The sequence below is a fragment of the Erinaceus europaeus genome, chromosome 8, assembly GCF_950295315.1.
Source record: "Erinaceus europaeus chromosome 8, mEriEur2.1, whole genome shotgun sequence".
Taxonomy (NCBI): Eukaryota; Metazoa; Chordata; class Mammalia; order Eulipotyphla; family Erinaceidae; genus Erinaceus; species Erinaceus europaeus.
The window spans coordinates 105,603,286-105,623,518 of record NC_080169.1 but is presented as its reverse complement, the minus strand read 5'-3'; the positions used below and the strand labels follow the sequence as shown (position 1 = coordinate 105,623,518).

The 20,233-nt window shown below is 41.8% G+C and overlaps 1 protein-coding gene across 1 annotated transcript in view; it reads right to left on the bottom strand.

Moving 5' to 3' along the window:
- Nucleotides 1-20,233, bottom strand: part of EXOC4 (exocyst complex component 4) — a 915,110-nt gene that overhangs the window by 30,145 nt on the left and 864,732 nt on the right. The gene's annotated exons all lie outside the window — the stretch shown is intronic.

Genomic DNA, 20,233 nt, shown 5'->3' with positions numbered 1-20,233 from the left:
TCCTCCTCCTCCTCTTTACACTTCTTAGTTCTTACACTAAATTCACACTACACTCATTCAGGCAGGTGAGAATTCACCCATCGCTCCAACAACTCACCTGATCATTAACACTTCACAAAATACCCATTCCAGTTTCAGAGCCAAAAATGCCAAAGTCTGCAGGCACGCAGGGAGCTGTTACTCCTTACTTATGGGTCAGAAAGGAAGTGATCTCTATCCCTGGATGTTCCTTAGTGTCCCCAACCAGGTAGCTCCCTCTCCAGACACAGACTTTTTGGGAAGCATAATGTTTGTTCACTGGCAAACATGTCCAATGTTTTCAAAGAGAAACATTTCAAATGTGGTTGTGAAACAAACAGTGGTGTGTGACCCAAATGTTTCTGCAAATGTTTCTCAGGCTGGAGAAGTACAAATGTTATAAACCATGTGGACAGAGAAACCACAATGATGTGTTTCAGAAATTGTTGCTTGGGGAAGCAGGGCGGGGGGTGGTGGTGGTGGTAGTAGTGGTGGTGGTGGTGGTGGTGGTGGTGTGGTGGTGGTTCCAATGCCACCAAGTGCAACCAGGATGGCATTAAGAGAATGTGACCTATTCTTTTTCAAATATGTGTCTCCGACTAATAAGTGTACCCACTTACAAATGGCCTGCATTTGTTATTTGTCACAGGTGGACAAGATGTGACGTATGTGGACAAAATGTGTCACATGTGGAACAAGATGTGACCGCTCAGATATACCTATGTCAGTTCCTGTCCTGCCACTAGCCAATTATGCTTTTGATTATCAACATGTTTAATCTCTTTCTACATGTCACTGTTTCTGGGTCTGGCACAATGAATGGATCAGACCAGCATGAATGACATCTGAAAGCCAACCCAAACAGGAAGCTGAAGTGCAGGAAGAGGCATATATAATACGACAATTATAATCTATATAAATAGTAATATATTATTATTATAGCCATTTTCCAGGGAAAGAAATTTAGACTTGAAATGATTAGGCTTTATGTCACACATTTCATCAACAAGGAGGTGACTCAGTGCTAAAGTGTATGCTTTGCATACGTGAGGCCCTGGGTTCAAATCCTGGCATAGCATAAAATGGCAGATCAGTGCACTAATCTGTCTTTATTTTTTAAAAATAAATCTTTATTGCATAAAGCCAAAGTCTGTAGTCTGTAACTCTCTCTCTCTCTCTCTCTCTCTCTCTCTCTCTCTCATTTTCTCTCTCTCTCTACCTCATCAGGGTTATTACAGGGGCTCAGTGTCTGTATGGCTTCACCATTCCTGATGGCTATTCTCTCTCTGTCTCTCTGTCAATCTCTCTGTAGAGAGAAGGAGAGAAACCTGCAGCACTGCACTGCACTGCTCTATGGCTCGTGCAACTTGCCCCTTTTAGGTGGGGACTGAGGGCTTGAATCCAAGTCCTTACACACGTGACGTGTGCACTCTACTGGCTGAGCCATCATGCCACACAGGCTCTCAACAATTTATTTGGTTTCCTGGCTTCCCAAGTGTCTCCGACTAACAAGTGTACCCACTTACAAGTGGCCTGCATTTGTTATTTGTCCTTTTACTTTCTTCTTCTTCTTTTTTTTCTTCTACCCAGCAGTCTGTGTGTGTATGTGTGTATGTGTACTCAACTGTGTCACTCAATCTATGCTTGGAAAAAAAGAGCTTTTGACAAGAGCATTGAGCACCCCGGGAATGTGGTAACTGCAGCTTTATTTCAGTGCATATTCAATTGAAAGTTAATAGTGGTTTTACTGTAATAAAAAGCTTTACTGTGCTTTGTAATGAAGACACAAAGCACTTAGTTGAAATCACAGTCTTTTAAGCTAATCTGCTCTACACTCTATAGTGGGAGATGCAGATTCAAGGGAATTCAAAGTGATTTCTGCAAGATGATTGAAGCAAGGTGGCCATACCTCCGAATGAGGGACCTTGGTTTCGTCCAGGTATTACTTCAGGCCAAGGGCTAGAGCTTCTTATATCTCCTTTTCTTCTACTGCATTTATGGTGGGTACTTTTTTGATCTCTCTTGGTTTTATTCTACTAGTGAGGAATGATAGGCTTCCCAGTAAATATCATGACATATTATGTGATTTCAAGCAGCATATGCAAATCCTGGGCTCCCGCCTCTTACATTTTACACATGACACGAGAATATAAGACAGTGAACTCAGTGGGTGGAGAGGAGATGAGGATTTTAAAGGCTTTCAATAAAGATTATAACTGTTGTTGGACTGTACAAAGCTACAAAGTAATTAAAAAGCTCTTCAAAGGTGGAATAAGTCCATTAAATCCAGTTAAATAATTTTTCAGAAACACTGCAAGACACACTTCTTGCTGTTTCATTCTCTCACAATGAACTGTAGGAAGAATATCTCATTTTGCAAATGGGACTTCATAGAGTTTGCAGTAAGCCCCCTTTAGCACTTATCTAAATCTTTAATTAGTTCTATAATATACTGATGATATCAAGCCTAATTAAATTTATATAGATAAGGCGCAATGAAATTCTAACCAACTGAGCTGGAAAGCATATATTAAATAGTAAATTTAATGGTTCAAGCTGATAAGTACAATTTTATATCAAAAAATTAAATTCAATTTACATGTTGCATTCAAATTGATTTTGAGTGTGCAAATTATTGGAAAAATCTCTTGAATATATCAGCAAAATAGCTAATCCAGCCTGTTTAAGTATCAGTTATTAACGTCTGCATTTGCAAATAAGCCACACACATTTGCATTTTTACTGCACACAGTAAAAAAAATATCTAAACCTTATGCTATTTTATTAAGAATACTAAGTAATTTTTCTTTTGGCTTCATGCATAAATTAAGGCGGCAAAGAAATGACTGGGGTCTAAAGAAGAAAGAGTCAGCAATTCAGTACAGAATAAGGCAAAGATGAGATATGGGTATAATTTGATGACTAAAGCAGTTCTGTTACTCTTTGGGGAACAGCAATTACTGTGGGAGAAGTCTCCCTAATTTAGGATCAACTGAAACGGAACTGCACACAAATATCTAATGTCATAATTGCAGGGAAAGGTGGACATCTATCAGTTTGGTGGTGCTTCCCATCAGTTTGGGGAAGGGAAAGAAAACACCTTGCTATGTTTACCAGAGGACAGAGGCACATGCCAGCTGATCACATCTCACAGTTTAGCCAAGGAATATGGTTGGGGAGTTTTACTGCCTATTTGTTAGACCAATCAGAGAAAAGTCTCAACCATGTATACTAAGTACGTTGACTGACATTTGTACCATTCTTGGCTTCCACAGGTGAATGGCCACCGTTTAAAATTCATCATGCATACAACTTTTTCCTTGTTGATATATAAGAGTGTTGGAGAGAGCACATATATTGTTAACGAGTTTCAGTGACCTCAGAGTCAGCAACACAAGCTGTCTAGACCAGCCATCATCTGTCTTTCTCCAAACCTACCTTAATTTCTCTTAGATTCCACTGGTTGGAAGACTTATCTGTCGCACAATGAAAGACCTATGAAATATTTACTGTCTCTATGGAATTAGCACTTTCTCCCCAAGTCTTCATGATTTCTCTGGTGGGGAGGGGGTGTCGGATTTCTCTATCATCCCAAAGATGCACATGTAAGGTTCACTGGCATGCCTCAACCAACATACTTGGAGTAAATGTATGTGTAACGTGCCTGAGATGGTAGGGACAGACTCTCCAGGACTGGGTCCCCTCTTGAATTCTGAGATGTCCAAAGGGGTTCTGGTCACCCACAGCCTTGAATGGGAATAAGTGAGTTAGAAAATGAATGGAGGAAAATCTAATGTCTGGTACATATTTCTGAGAAGTGTTCTGGTTCTTTCTTGAGGAGGTTGTGTTTCTGTGACCAGGAATATGCTGCTGAAAGGTATCTCTTGTTTATGGCAAGCAGCCTACCTTCAAATTGATTTTGGCAAAAGCCATTTTGTTTTAAGCTGCAGTTTCCAGGGGTCTATTGCTGGTGCTAAGGGAGGACTTACTAGAGATTTTCACACGTGCACTTTGAGTGCTTTGAAACTACTAGGTAAGTAAATGTTTATTTGTCTTGATTGTTTGCCTCTATACTCAGAGCCACTCAATTACCAGAAAAGTCTTGGTTCAAACTTGTAGCCCAGGGATCTTATAAGAACACCTTCATCATTGCTGATGGTAACACGTGCAGAATGGGACATCCCTATAGGGCACTTACTTTTTAGAAATATTTTTATTTTATTTTATTTATGTATTTAGGTGTAATGGTTTACAATGCAGCTGTGCAGTTGTTGATGTATGGGTTCAATCTCTTATAGGACACATGACTCTCAGAGAAGGTAGGAGAAGCCACGGAAAACAGTGAAAGAACACAAAGTAAGAAACTGGGAGATTGAAGGTATCATGTTAAGTGGGGTAGGCCAGAAAGAGAAGGATGAATATGAGATGATTTCAGTGGCAGTCAGAAGTTGAGAAATAAGAACAGAAAGGGAAACACAAAGTAGAACTTGGAGGACTGGTTTTGGTGTGTTGCATCAAAGCAAAGGACTCTGGGTGTGGGCTGGGATCGTTTCAGGTCTTGGTGCAAGATGGTGGAGAAGGACTTGGACTTAAGGTGAGAGTGTTTTTCAGAAAACTGAGAAATTTTATTTTGTTATATTTTAAAGGAATTCTTTAAAAAATTTATTACCCTTATTTGTTTATTGAATAGAGACTGCCAGAAATTGAGAGGGAAGGGGGAGAAAGAGAGAGAGACAGAGACAGAGAGACACCTGTAGCCCTGCTATACCATGTGTGAAGCTTTCCCCCTGCAGGAGGGGACCAGGGGATCGAGCCCAGTTCCTTGCGCATTGTAACATGTGCACTCAACCAGGTGTGTCACCACCCGGCTCCAAATTGAGAAATTTTACACATGTACCAACAACTGTACTGACTTTAAACCAGTAAGCCCCCCCCCCCCCAACAACAACAAAAAGAAATTGGGAGAAAAAGAAAACAGATGAGACTAACTGAAAGGCAGAGGCAGGGAAAGATGAGGTCTCAGTAGAACATAGCAAAGAAGAACATTAATGTTTTACAAATAATTTCTCTAGAGTGATGAATGCACTCATATGACTTAGCTCAGCACTCTAATATGATTTAAAAGATACATAGAACAAAATAGAGTTCATCAACTTCTGAGGAGCTGACTACATACAGATAGGGGTGTCCAGGGAACACAAACGTAAACCTGGATGCCTAGAGAATCCACACAGTGCTTGGAGAAAATATTTTCATTCAGCAATGCCTAACAGATCCTGGAATTAATAAAGCGCTTAATCTTTTTTTATGTGTTCATTGGCTTGCCATGGGAGAAGCCCCAGGCTGCCACGACTCAGGCTGCATGTTGAAGTCCCAGAGCTGACGTGTGAAAGTTCAGCAATGCCAATCCGCCCTGCACAGCTGCCTCTCAATTCAATGTGTTCAGACGGTCCCCATCTGCCAGCTATGCTAATTCTTCCACAATCAATGCGGTAACTCCTTAGCAGCCTTGCTTCATAAAATGTGGTCTTTTCACTGGTGTGGTCCACAGTGGGGGAAGAGAGAGGCTATTACTACATTTGGACTGTATCCCCATCTTGACCTTTTTAAGGGAGAAAGGAGGGAAATGAGCTACTTATTTTAAGATGTGTTTGTTTCTGAGAGAGGGAGAGAGGGAGAGAGAGAGAGAGGGAGAGAGGGAGAGAGAGAGAGAGAGAGAGGGAGAGAGAGAGAGCGCTCCAGCCTAGAGCATCACACACCACTCTGGCATATACAGTATTACTGATGGAATCAGGAAGCTCATGAATACAAGTCCTGCACTCTATCTGCTGATCCCCCTCCCTGGATGTGACTTATTATTACGTTCCTTGGTATTCACAGTATTAGGTGATTTTATTTTATTTGAAATATTTCTTCACTTATTTGTTTATCTACTTATTATCTTTATTTTATAGCATAGTGAGAAATTAAGAGGGGGAGGGGAGACAGAGAGGAAGAGAGATACTCAGCAGCACTGCTTTACTGCCCCTGAAGCTTCCCCCCTACCTTTGAAGGTGTGGACGAGGAGCTTGGACCCAAGGCCTTGCGCATTGTAATGTATGGTAATGTGTGTGCTCAGTCAGGTGCGCTAAAGCCTGGCCCCATGTTAGCGGTTTCAGAAGTTACTAGGTCCTAAATAAATTGGTTAAATAGTAAGATGGTGAGGGTTAGTATTTTACACCTGAAATATGGACGTGGACCCATAGCAATGGTTGGGGAATAACAACTTGTAATGCATGTGCTTTATTGGGTGCATCACCTTCGGTTCCCAGGAATAACAACTTGTAGAAACTCACAGGATGTCTTTGGTTTATCTGGTAGTGGCGTTCCTTTCAACAAACAGGCAGAAGCTAGATCAACTGCCCTGGGGCATTCAGAAAGCAAAGAAGAATGATGATGCCTCCACTCAGGACATTCCCCAAGGAGGTAAGGGGATAATCTACTTCTAAATGGTGCCTAAAATGTTTCCAGAAAAGCACAGAAAGTCACGAATGCTTTTACTGTTCTGTCTTCATTGCCTTGGCGGAGGGTGGAGAGAGAGCAAAGCCAAGCCAAACACCAGGCCCCCATCTTGACTGCGTTAAGGCAACTAATTGAGATGATCCAGCTGAACTTCTCTGAGTTTCCCCACCGGGGACAAAAGCTAGAAAAATTCAATTATTATTGAATTATAATCCTATAACATATTTTATCCGTCACCTCATGCTTTTTGATTATGTGCGTCTGATTTCTTTTTATAATTCAAAGTGATCCCACGAAGAAATACAGTTACCCTGGTCTCCTTCTGTGAGGAAGCCGTTCCACTGAAATCCCCTTCAATAGTGCTCCCTAGGATCCAGCTCAGGGCCAACAGAGATGCAGCTTGCCCTCTTTGATTGAGAAAACTTGGTCAAAACCACTGCTATCTTCTGCCTCTGGTCTTTATCCTTGCTGCTTTGATCACTCCTCCTCGTACAGTCTTTATGCTTCAAATCAGAATTAAATTCTTCTCCCTTGTCCCCTAGTTTGACTCACTTCTCAATAATATCGAGGCCTTTCAAACATAAAAACTGAGAGCACAGGTACAGACTATCCTCTTGCTCACAACAGGAGCAAGACAAAGAACAAACAACTGCTGGCATCTTCCTCATGTCTACACTAGGAGCAGTTATGTTTAATCCTTATAATCACCATAAAATGTAAACATATCCATTCTAAAGATGAACAAATCTCCATTTTTGGAGATAACTAATTTATTTAAAAGTTATAAAACTACTAGAGTTTATACAGTGACTAATAATTAAGCAGTATCATTGGGGCTTAAAGTCTGGTTTCCTTTTTTTTTTTTAATTTCTTTATTGGGGGATTAGTGGTTTACAGTCAACAGTAAAATACAAGAGTTTGTAAATGTGAAACATTTCTCTGTTTTCCACACAACAATTCAGCCCCTACTAGGTCCTCCTCTGCCCCCAGGACCTGAACCCTCCCCTGCCACCCCAGAGTCTTTTACTTTGGTGCAATACTTATTTCCTTTTTGTCACTTTGCAAAACAAGAACATTCTGAGAAGAGATTTCGGATCTCTACCACTTCCAGCCCCAAGGATTCTATATATTTTGGAAAAGTTAAAGATCATCTAAAGAGATAAAGGATCTCTTAGGATCTATGGATTATATGGAGTTGTCTACTCAGATAAAAAATTACTTATAGCTTCTCTTATTATATAAGCCAAAAAAGGATAATATTTCCAGATCACAAGGAAGAATTATCAGATAAGGGAACTAGATTATCACCATCATCTTCTTGTCCCCTCCCCCAAATTACACTTGCAATTGAATTGAATATAGTGATAACACAATGACTTTTCCTTAATAGGTTTATCTGTATGAACATTTATCAGTTAAGAGAGATGAGATTAACAGTTGTCACACTCCCAGATCGTGGGCTCATGCTGAGATACAAATTGCCATTTCCATTAAATCAAGTCCTCAGAGGGTTGGCTGAAAGTAGACAGTTTGCCATTTCTGTGGCAATGAAAGGAGTTAGGGGAGGATGTGAACTAGTTTGGGATAGTAAGACAGGAGAGGAAGTCTGCAAAGGGACTGCAGGAAACTTTTCTTGCTGACAGAAATCAAGAATAGGTTGGGAAAGATCCCCCCCCCGCCCCACGGCTCCTTACTGTAATGCCTGGAGATGCAGAACCCAGCCTGGGACTACAGAACAGGATGTAGAGGATGAAGCTGGCATACTAGGGAGAAGGAAAAGCAGAGAGATGGCCAGAGCATGGCTTCCTAGGGACGTAATGGGACACTGAACTAGCTCCCCGTAAGTCATTCTACCTGGGGAAACACAGACATGATGGGCCTAGATCCTTAGATTCCTGTCTCCACTGTCACTGGTCATCTTCATCAGGAAAAATACAATATACCCTATAGGGGTACCCTATATATTATAGGCCCCTATAGGGCCTTGCTCTCAATGCAGATCAATAATGGTAGGGACAACCCTATTCTCTGAAGGGAGGTTGGACAACATACTCTGTCACTCAAGGAAGATGGGTCTTGAAATTAGTGCAGCCTGGAATGTTCCTAGCCATTACCACAAAATGCAAGCTCAGACCTACAGGGATACAGAGGTTACACAGGCTCTTATACTGAATATGGACTCCAGATCAAGTCCATGGGGTTTACGATTAATAATATTTATATACTTTCCCCATATTTCAGAACAACCCTTCTCCCTGATCCAGCTTTCTAGTCCTTTCGCCAACTCTGACACCATCTCCCCAGACAATACCTTTAGCCCACCTGCATGTTAGCTGTCAGGCTCAGGGAAAAACTAGTAAAGTCATGGCCCCCTTGGAATATACCTAAAACAGACCTACTAGCTTTTTCTAAAATGGAGACCCCCAAATCTTATCTGTTATATTCTTGCCTAGGTTCCTGATTATTCAGCCACCAAGTTCCAGATGCTACTGTGATGCCAACCTGACTTCCCTGGGCAGATGACCATACTAATGTGTCCTGAAACCCTATCTCTCCACAGCCCTGTCCCACTAGGGAAAGAGAGAGTCAGGCTGGGAATATGGATTGACCTGCTAATGCCCATGTCCAGCAGAGAAGCAATTATAGAGGTCAGACCTTCCACCTCCTGCACCCCATAATGACCCTGGGTCCATGCTGCCAGAAGGATAAAGAATAGGAAAGCTGTCAAGGGAGGGGATGGGACATGGAACTCAGGTGGTGGCAATTGTGTAGAATTGTACTGTTCTTACCCTATGGTCTTGTCAACATTTCCATTTTATAAATAAATTTTAAAAATGGGTTTTAGGGCCAGGAGACAGATCACTAGTAGGGTACTCATCTTACTGTGCATGAAGGCATGAGGCCCTGTGTTGAGCCCCAGCACAAGGGGACACCACTGGGGTGCTCAGGATAGCACAGGAGTGGGGAGTTTTATGACTGATGACTGCTGTAATGTCTTTTCCTCTGTTTCTCATATGTATACACAGACACAAACCCATACACATACACAGACACAGACACATACATAGACACAGACAGACCCATATACAGACACAGACACAGACACATACACAGACACAGACACATACACAGACACAGACAAGGACACAGACACATACACAGACCCATATACAGACACATAAACAGACACATATACAGACACACACACATACACAGACACAGACAAGGACACAGACACAGATACAGACAAGAACACAGACACAGACATAGGCCCATATACAGACACAGACACAGACACAGACCCATATACAGACACAGACACAGAAAAGGACACGGACAGGGACACGGACAGGGACACAGACAGGGACACAGACATGGACACAGACACAGACATGGTTGTTGGAAAAGTTATGACACAATTTTTGCATAGTAAAAACAAAAAAACAAAATAAAAAATCTAGACTAGGGAGGTTCCTCACTATCACACATTTACATATGTGCAAGGAGTCACATTTTTGAAATATTTATTATTTACTGGGATAGGAACAGAGTGGGAAATAGAGAGGCAGAGAGAAAGAGAGAAAGTTGCAGATTTTCTTCACCACTCATAACCCTGCAGGTGGGGATTGTGTGGAATTGTACCCCTCTTACCCTATGGTCTTGTCAACATTTCCATTTTATAAATTAAAAAAAAAATAGGTTTTAGGGCCAGGAGACAGATCACCTAGTAGAGTACTCCGCTTACTGTACATGAAGGCATGAGGCCCTGTGTTGCGCCCCAGCACAAGGGAGTACCAAGGTAACATGTTATCCTGGGTAACATGTGCACTCAACTATGTGTGTCACCACCTAGCCCCTTAAATATATATATGTAAGTAGTTGAGAAAGTCACTCACACAGCAGACTGGAGAGCTAGCAAGCTCGAAGACCTAAGTTTGATCATTGGCACTATGTATATCAGAGTGGAACAGTGCTCTGGTTGGTCCCTCTCTCTTTTACATACTAAAACAACATATTTTAAGTCACTTAAAGCAGGCTTTCTGCTATATGGAGTCAAAAGTATAATTCTCCTTCTGTGAAAGATAGGTACAGCTGACTTGAATAATACCTCTTTCTCCTCTTCTGAGAATTGATCATTTCAGTGTGAAAATGCACTGCTTTGTAATTTAAATGAACTTCCTTCATCACTATTATTTCTTTCAAGAATCTCGTGTCTACCCGACTTTTTTTTTTTTTTTTTTACCTACTCTGAGCCCACTTCTTCATACAGAGAGACACAGATGGAGGATATACAGGCTCCTGTGCTCAAATATGAGTACATAAGGGCCCTAGGTCAGATTGCTGAGGTTTACAGTTAATGGCATTTATATACTTTCCCCACATTTGGGAGCTTCTCTCAGCCCTGTTCTAGCTTTTCAGTCCTATTCCCAACTCTGACACCATGTTCCCAGACAATACTTTCAGCCCACCTGCATGTTAGCTATCTGTTTTAGGCAAAAATTAATAACGTCATGGGCCCTTGGAATATACCTAAAATAGACGTGCTAGCTTCTTCATCTGCTCTATTCTTATGTTTAGGTTCCTGATTATTAAATAATTCGTCCTGATTTATATCTTAATGGTTTTCAGACACTAAGCTGCAGACCTATGAAGCTAACCTGACTTCCCCATGCAGATGCCCTCACCAAAGTGCCCTGGAACGTCACCTCCTCAGAGCCCTGCCCCACGAGGAAAAGATAGAAACAGGCTGGGAGTATGGATCAACCTGTCAATGCCCATGTCCAATGGAGAAGCAATTACAGAAGGCAGACCTCCCACCTTCTGTACCCCATAATAATCCTGGGTCTATACTCCCAGAGGGATAACGAATAGGAAAGCTTCCAATGGAGGGGATGGGATATGAAACTCTGCTGGTGGGACTTGGATCTCTCTGGTCCCACAATCTTGTCAACCATTATTAAATCACTACTAAAATAAAAAGACAGGCACAGACAGAGGGAAAGATACCATAGCTTTGCAGCTCCCTCCACTGGAATGGGTGGTTTGTGTTTGTGTTTGTGTGTGTGTATGGGGGGGTGGAGTGGGGAGCATGTCAGGCTTGAATCTGGGGAAGGTGCTCAACTAAGCAGGGGCACTATCTAGGTAAGTTATCTTACCAGCCTCCCTGCATTTAAAAATATTTAATTTTTGATAGGATATAGTGAAATTGAGAGTGAAAGGGAAAATATAGAAGGGAGAAAGAGTGACACCTGCAGCACTGCTTCATGGCTGTAAAGCTTCCCCCCTGCACTAGAACACAGGAACTTGCACCTGATGATATGTGAGCGCTCTGATGTGTGCCATTGTCTGGCTTCTCCCCTCCCACTTTTACAAATGAAAATATTGGGGGTCAGGTGGTAGCACAGTGAGTTAAGCGCACATGGCACGAAGTGCAAGGACCAGCATAAGGATCCTGGTTCGAGCCCCCTGCTTCCCATCTGCGGGGGGGGGGGGGGTTTGCTTCACAGGTGCTGAAACAGGTCTGAAGGTGTCTATCTTTCTCTTCTCCTCTCTGTCTTCTGTTCTTCTCTCCATTTCTCTCTCTCCTATCCGGCAACAATGACACCAATAACAACAGTAATAAAAGTAACAACGATAAAACAACAAGGACAACAAAAGGGGAAAAGTTAAAAAGTTAAATTATTAATGTCTCTTTTTAAAAATCTCTCTTACTCCCTCTACTGTTCCCCTCCCACACTCACACGCACCCTCCCCCCAAAAAACACACTCCCCTTCTCTGTGCTCACTCCACTTTGCATTTTCCCTCAGATACATTTTCACTTTTGTTAGTACTGTCCTGCAAAGTCAGCCCAGTCTTTTATGCTTTGTTTGTATGATGCACGAAGACAGTAAACAGTATTGACATTGCTGTGTGTGTTATGCAGGGTTCAGTGCTTGGGTTCAGGGTTGTGTGAAGATTACATTTCTCTATCAGCCAGTCACAAGTCGTGGGCCTTTTGAAGAGGCTGTTTCTAGAGGCTTACTTTGGAAAATCTTAAATGGTGATTTATTAACAGTTTACAATTGCATAAGATTACAGGAATATAGTTTCATATCATACCCACCACCAAATTTCTATGCCTCCCTATAACCATGTAGTTCTCACAAAGTCCTATAGAAAGCTTGGCAACTTTTTATTATCATTATTTTGCAAGCTTAAGTTCTCCACATTCCACATATGAACAAAACCACTTACTAGTTGTTTTTCATTGCCATACTGATTTCATTAAGCACAGTCAATTCCAATTCCATACATTTACTCCCAAAGGATACAATGTAATCTTTTTTCATTGCTTGCTTTGAGTTTGAACCATGATGTCCCTGTCTATTTAAAACTTTTCACTGAAAATTTCTGATGGACTTTCTTTTTCTTGTATTGCATTCATTATGCCTTGGGTGTTTTTATTTTTTATATTTTACTTATTTTAACAAGAGATCTACAGGGAGAGAGAGAGAGGGAGAGGGAGAGAGAGGCAGAGGGAGAGAGAGGCAGGACAGAGTACTGTTTAGCTGTGGTTTATAGTGATTCTGGGGATTGAACCTGGGACATCAGAGCCTTTGTTATGAAAGGCATTTTCACATAACCATCAGCTATCTCTCCAGCCCCGAGTTTGTTTATTTATTTTAAGATTTATTCTGAGTGGGCATGAAAAGACTAGAACACTCCTCTGCTATACTTTGAATATTGTTATGCTTTGAATAGAACTGGTTCTACCTACTGAATCACCTGTCCCAACTACAAGTTTTTAACTTTTGATTTCTGAAACCTACCAGCCACAGTCCTGCGTCTTTTCCCACCCCTGGGACTTTCCCAAAGACAGTGCTATCTTACCACTCCAATTTGAACTGTTTCTTTGCTAAGTTTGCTACAAAGCTGTTTTCTCACTGTTTTTCTGAGTGGTATCAAGTATTTCTTTTTCTTTTTCTTTTTTTTTGCCTCCAGGGTTATTGGTGGGGCTCGGTGGTGCCTGCACAATGAATCCTCTGCTCCTGGAGGCTATTTTTTTTCCCTTTTGTTGCCCTGGTTGTTTTATCATTGTTGTAGTTATTATTATTGTTTTTATTGTTGTCATTGTTGTTGGATAAGACAGAGAAATGGAGACAGGAAGGGAAGAAAGAGAGGGGGAGAAAAATAGACACCTGCAGGCCTACTTCACTGCCTGTGAAGTGACTCCACTGCAGCTGGGGAGCCGGGGAGCTCGAACCGGGATCCTTATGCAGGTTCTTGCGCATTGTGCCATGTGTGCTTAACCCACAGCGCTACCGCCCGACTCCCTCAAGTATTTCTTTGAAACAATATTTTCTCATTTTTTGGCTTATTTACTTGCTTTGATTGAATATATCCTCAATTAGTCTTCAAGGAAAGAAAAGCACAAGTAAACTTCTTGAATCCTTATAAATCTGCAAATGTCTTTATCTTGTCCTTGGAATTAGCTGATACACTCTTTGAATGCACAATTCCCATTTAAAATCATTCTTGGAGCTGAGAAGACTTCACTTCTTTATTTCCTGGCAGTCAGTACTATTGATCACAGTCTGACATTGTCTCCCTTTTCCCTCCCCCCTCAATTAAGTTTTTAGTAACTTTTGACATTCTGTAAAATTCCACTGGTTCTGTAGGTGGGCTCCCCACTGCCCCCACCATTCAGTGCAGAGAGTGCACAGTAGACTCAATTATTATAAGAATTAATGCTATTTTATGAAAGCATTTACTTCTGCTAAGTACTCAATATATCCCTTTCCTTTCCATATTCTAATTTCTTTTCTTGGAACCTTTAAAGATAAGTAGAAGGATCAAGTTCCACAAAAATCTTCTCTTAGTGGTGTGTGCGTGTGCGTGTGTGGGTGTGTGCATGACTCATTCTCTCTCTCCTCGTGTGTGTGTGTGTGTGTGTGTGTGTGTGTGTGTGCTGGGTCTGCTCTGTCTCGAAGTCTTATGTGTATGTTAGAAAGCATTAACAGAACTGGAGAGAGAGTTCACCAGGTAGGGCACACGGCTTGCTATGTATGAGGCCCAGGTTTGAGGTCAGCACACTTCAGTGCTATAATCATTCTCTCTCTCTCCCTCTCTCTTTCTCTCTTCATCTCTCCCTCTGAAAAGGAGCCCAGAGTAGTTAAACCACACCTATGTGAGGTTCCAGCTCCAAAATACACCCCCAAATGTCAGTGCTAGCAGGTAGGTCTCTCTTCAAGGTGTGTAGATGGGGGTGCTAACAGTCAGATTTAGAACCTCTTTCTGCAATGCCAAGAATTCTGGGGCTCCAACATCCATACCAGAAGACTTGACTTTCTTGGAATATTTCCCAAGATGGGTCTTTCAAGGGCAAATTATGGAGAACTACTTTTTGAAGGAATGAATACCACACATTAGCACATCTACAGTTCTCGTTAATTCCTGTTTTCAGTTTCTCTTGCTACTTCCACATTATTATTATTACTATTATTATTATTATTATTATTATTAAACTGTGGATCAGGAGCCTGAAACTTCTCCAAACTGTTCATCACAATTCCAAACTGAGGCTTTATCTATGAAGTAGTAGGAAAACTCTGGCTTATCTACTAACTGTGACCCCTTCATCTTTCTAACATTTAGAAATCTATTGGCATCTTTTGTTCTATGGTAAATTCCCTCACTTTTTCTCTTGGTGGTAAATTCATGATGTGCTTTGTTTCATTGTGAAAGTCAACTAGTGGGTTCTGGCACTTTGAACACTACATATTATTTCAGTGTCATGAATTTTGTTAAAAATGGCAGAGAGGGACCAGGCAGAAAGCTTAGAGGTTGAACATAGGATTTGTATACCCAGAACCCCAGAAGTCATAGGACCAGTCCCTGACACCATGTATGTCCAACCTAAGAAGTGCTATGCTGTTTTTCACATAATGATAAGAAAACATCACTAATATACTAGAGATGATAAAGAACATTTAAAAATCATTGTTAAGCAATGACACTGAGATTCAGTGTATAGTAAGGAATGAGAACAGGACAGGCACATGGCCAAGTGGAAGTTACACAATGTGATTAGAATTAGTTTTGGGGGCTGGGTTGTGATGAACCTGGAAGAACACACATACTAGTGAACATAAGCAAGAACGTGGGTTCCAGCCCGTTTCCCACCTGCAGAGAGGAAACTTCAGGAACAGGTGTCTCTCTCTTCCTCTCCCTCTCTCTGCCCCTCTATCCTCCCTTTCCCTCTCAATTTCTTTCTCTATCAAAAACAAAAAAAGAATAAGAAGAAGAAAAAGAAAGAAAGAAAAGGGAAAAAGAAGAATGAATGAAGGGGGGGTTGGGCAGTAGCGCAGTGGGTTAAGCGCACGCGGCAAAGCGCAAGGACCAGCGTAAGGATCCCGATTAGAGCTCCCAGCTCCCCACCTGCAGGGGAGTCGCTTCACAGGCAGCGAAGCAGGTCTGCAGGTGTCTATCTTTCTCTCCCCCTCTCTGTCTTGCCCTTCTCTCTCCATTTCTCTCTGTCCTATCCAACAACAATAACAACAATAAAAAAGCAAATGAATGAAAAATAAAGAAAACAAAAACCAGTTTTCTTTCTTTTAAAGATGTATTTGTTTTGATGACAGAGGGAGAGACCAGAATAGCACTCAGCTCTGGCAGAAGATGGTGCTGGGGATCAAACCTGGAACTTGTAAGGGCTCAGGAATCTAAGTCCAGTACTCTAACACTGAGCTCTCTCCCCAGCCCAAAGAAAGTGTTCACTTTGCTTCCACCTCCAGAAACGAGTCAGGAAGAGATGGGTTGGTTCTACTGTGCTGATTCTTCAAAGTGCAGGACTCTTTGGGTCCCCCAGCTCAACAGGGAAGCCCAGCTGCTTCCCCCCAGATATCGAGGTGATTACAGTACCCCACTAAGTTCAGGGTCAGACTAGTGCCTCCTGGCACCACTGATGTCAGGGTGGTAACAGGTGGCGGCAGTGAAGGGTGTCTGATGGCTCTGAGCCTGCTGAGGAGCTTCTGCACCTTGACGTGGGATGGAGAGGTGCCAATCTGTCCCGTTAGCAGCAGGGAGGTGGTGGCAGGGGCGTGATGGTGCTGACAGCAGTCACAGCGAGAACAGGCCAGCAGCTGCCACAGACACCAGAGCAGCAGCCGCTGGACAGCGACAGCAGCCACAGGAGAGAGTGGTGACAGGCTCCCAGCAACACACGCCTAACACGTTAGCAGAAGCCGATGAAAAGGTTTCTTAGGCACAGAAACTAGTGCTTTTGAGGTTACACACGCTAAGAAGCCTCCAATATGTCCCAAAGATGCCTCTGCTCAGCGGCTGCTTTCTTGGGACCACGGATTCTGCAAAGGGTTAGTTAGCTTCTAGAAAGGCTAGTTGATTCTTGCAGGGCTGTACTCTTTGTTGTCATCAGGTGGCAATAAAGAGTCATGATTGAAAATACCAGATGCTTCGGGTTACTCGGGAGAGCAGACACAGGATTGTAAATCATGATTTTTGTCACTACACTCACTGTCTGCTTATTCCAGCAATCTGAATGGAGAAATTCAGCAGCAAATGAAAACTAGCAAAAGAAAAGCAATCTTCACTGGAAATGAAACAGAGTTCCCTTACACTTCTTCCACTGTTCTTAATGGATCTACAATGGGTTTCAGATTTATTTGCAAAGACATTTTGTTCTCTTCATTAACTGCATCTGTTTTAACTGCGGGGCTGCTATTTCTTCAGTAGTTTGTTGCGGTATGGGTTCTTTTTCTAGAACTGGAAAGTCTTTTTGTTTGGGATGGAAGCGTGTGTCAGATTTTCAGCTACTGGTTTACTGGTAAATTCATGATGCGTTGTTACATAGAAACTCATAGAAAAAGTACACCATGATTTTTCGGACAACTCAATAGTAGTACCTGTCTTCACTCTCCTAAGTGTAATCATATTCTCTCTCGATCTGATCTGGAAGTTCTTCATTCTAATTAGCTCCACAAAGACCCTTAAAATGATTTAAAAAAAATAATCAGGACTACTAAAAACATTCCTTTCTTCCAGAGGGAAAGAAGAAGAGGGGGAGAGAGGGGGAAATGGAGAGAGGGAGAGGGGAGAGGACCCTCTATCCCCTGACACACTCTACCACTACTTTAATTTTTGTTATAAGGGTGTGAAAACCAGATATAATTCGCATACTATGTAACCTATTCACTTGAGGTGCACGATTCAATAACTTTTTAGTATATTTATAAATATAGGCAACGGTTGATTTTTGTTTTGTTTTGTTTTATTTTACCAGAGCACTTCACAGCTCTGGCTTATGGTGGTGCCAAGGATTGAACCTGTGGTTTTAGAGCCTCTCAACTGCTCAGAAAGTTCACTTTAGGGGACCCAAGGGACCATTCACCTCTATTCGGAAGACACAGCTACTAAGCTGCAGATGTTTAAGGCAAACGCGTCAGGTGTCCCAACCAGTCTAGGCTCTCCTTTGGGAACAAGAATCTGAAGGTATTGAGTAACCTCAGCTCTCCTCTTAAGTTGGACAGAGAGATGCAGCTGTCCTTTTTTCCTAGTACTGTAGGTGATATTTCACCTTCTAGAGGGCTGTTTTCATCAGACAGAGTGACAGAAAGAGAGATAGAGACACAGAGAAGGAGAAACACCACAGTACTGTGCCCTTGGTACCATGGCATCTCTTACATGGTGTCAGAACTCAAACCCAAGCCATGCATAACAAGGTAGTTGCCTTAACTGAGGAGCTGTCTTTCCAGACCCAAGGACATTTTTTTCTATCTATGTTAACATCCTAAATTTGGACTTGGAATAAAGAAACCATTTACCCCAGAGAAGTCTTCCTTGGGCCCACATCTTACAAGGAAATGACAGCATTGTGTGTGTGTGTGTGTGTGTGTGTGTGTGTGTGTGTGTGTGTGTGTACTAGACACAGTGTATTAGATCAATGCAAAAAGACTCTGGGAAAGGAGGAGGGATAAGGGGAGGAAGAGAGTTTTGGAGTCCTGGCGCATAATTAGACTGTACCCATATAGCCTTTATTTATTTATTTTTCGCTATTCCTGTCACCAAAGCTCTGTGTCCCCATCCCCACCACTATAGTTCTCCCATAGTCTTGAAAATAGGTTGATATTTTCTTTTTTTCACATTTGTATATTCTGTTGTCTCTATTCCCCATATGACTAAAACCATTCTGTAGTTATCCTTCACCTCCTTCTCCTCCAATTCCATCCACTTTATCCCCAAAAGCACAGTATCAATCCCTTTTTATTGCTGCATAAGACTCTGTTGAGTATATGTCCAATAACTTTTTAATCCAGTGATCTATTGAAGGGCATTTTGGTTGTTTATGGTTTTTTTTTTTCTTAAATTTATTTACTAATGAGAAAGATAGGAGGAGAAAGAGAAAGAACCAGGCATCACTCTGATACATGGGCTGCCAGGGGTTAAACTCAGGATCTCATGCTTCAGAATACAATGCTTTATTCACTGTGCCATCTCCCAGACCACATATTTATAAGTTTTTGCTATTATGAATAAAGCTACTATAAACATAGGGGTGCATATATTCCTTTGAATTAGTGTTATTAGATCTTTTGGGTTATGTCTAGTAGTGGAATTGTTGGATCATGTGGCATCTCCATTTGTATTTAAGTGTTTACTTTCCAGCCAGCAATGTAGTAGAGTTCCTCTCTTTCTCTCTCCATATCCTCTCCAGTACTTATCTTCTCTTGTTTTATTGATGAAGCCCATTCTTACAGGTGTGAGTTGGACTCTCAATGTAGTTTTGATTTGCATTTCTCTGATGATGTGAATTAGAATATTCCTGCATATGTCTGTGAATCATGTATATCTCTTCTTTATAGAACTGTCTGTTCATGTCTTCTGCCCACTTAAAAAAATTATCTTTATTTATTTATTAGCGAGAGACGGCCAGAAATCAAGAGGGAAGGGGTTGCCTTGGCTCAAACTTGGGTTGCTCATAGCAAGGCACCTGTGTCTACCCTGTGAGCTCTCTTTCCAGTTCCTGAGAAGGAAATATTGAAAGGAGACTAACTCTGAGGTGAACTACTCAGACTGAAGAATCAAACTTACAAAGTAAATGGGAATTGGGATGGGGAGATAGCATAGTGATTCTGCAAATAGAGAGGGAGAGAGACAGAGAGATACCTGCAGCCCTGTTTCACTGCTTGTGAAGCTTTCCCTCTGCAGGTGGGGACCAGTGGCTTGAAGACTGTCCTTGAACACTGTAATGTCTTAACCAGGTGTGCCACCACCTGGCCCCTGCCCACTCTTTAATTGGGCTGTTCTTTTTTGTTCTGTTGATCTATACTAGTTCTTTATAGCTGTTTGATATCATTCTGCTTGTTTGAAGTGTAGTGTGCAGATACCTTTTTCCATTTGCTGTGTTTCCTGTTTATCCATATGGAATTTCTTGATGTGCAAAAGCTTTTTAATTTGATAGTCCCATTTGTTCATTTTTGTTTTTGTTTCCCTTGCCCGTGGGGTGGAATCTCCAAATACATCTTTAATGTTAAGGTTATGAAGTGTTTCACCAATGTATTCTTCCATGTTTTTTTATAGTTTCAGGTCTAAGTGACAGGATTTATTTTCAGAGCCTGGGCAGCTGAGTCCTGCTATCTTCCACACTGGGACTTACCCAAGCCCCCATGCCCTTCTGCTATAGGACCTTCCACTCCTTCATAGCAACAGAAATTTCCT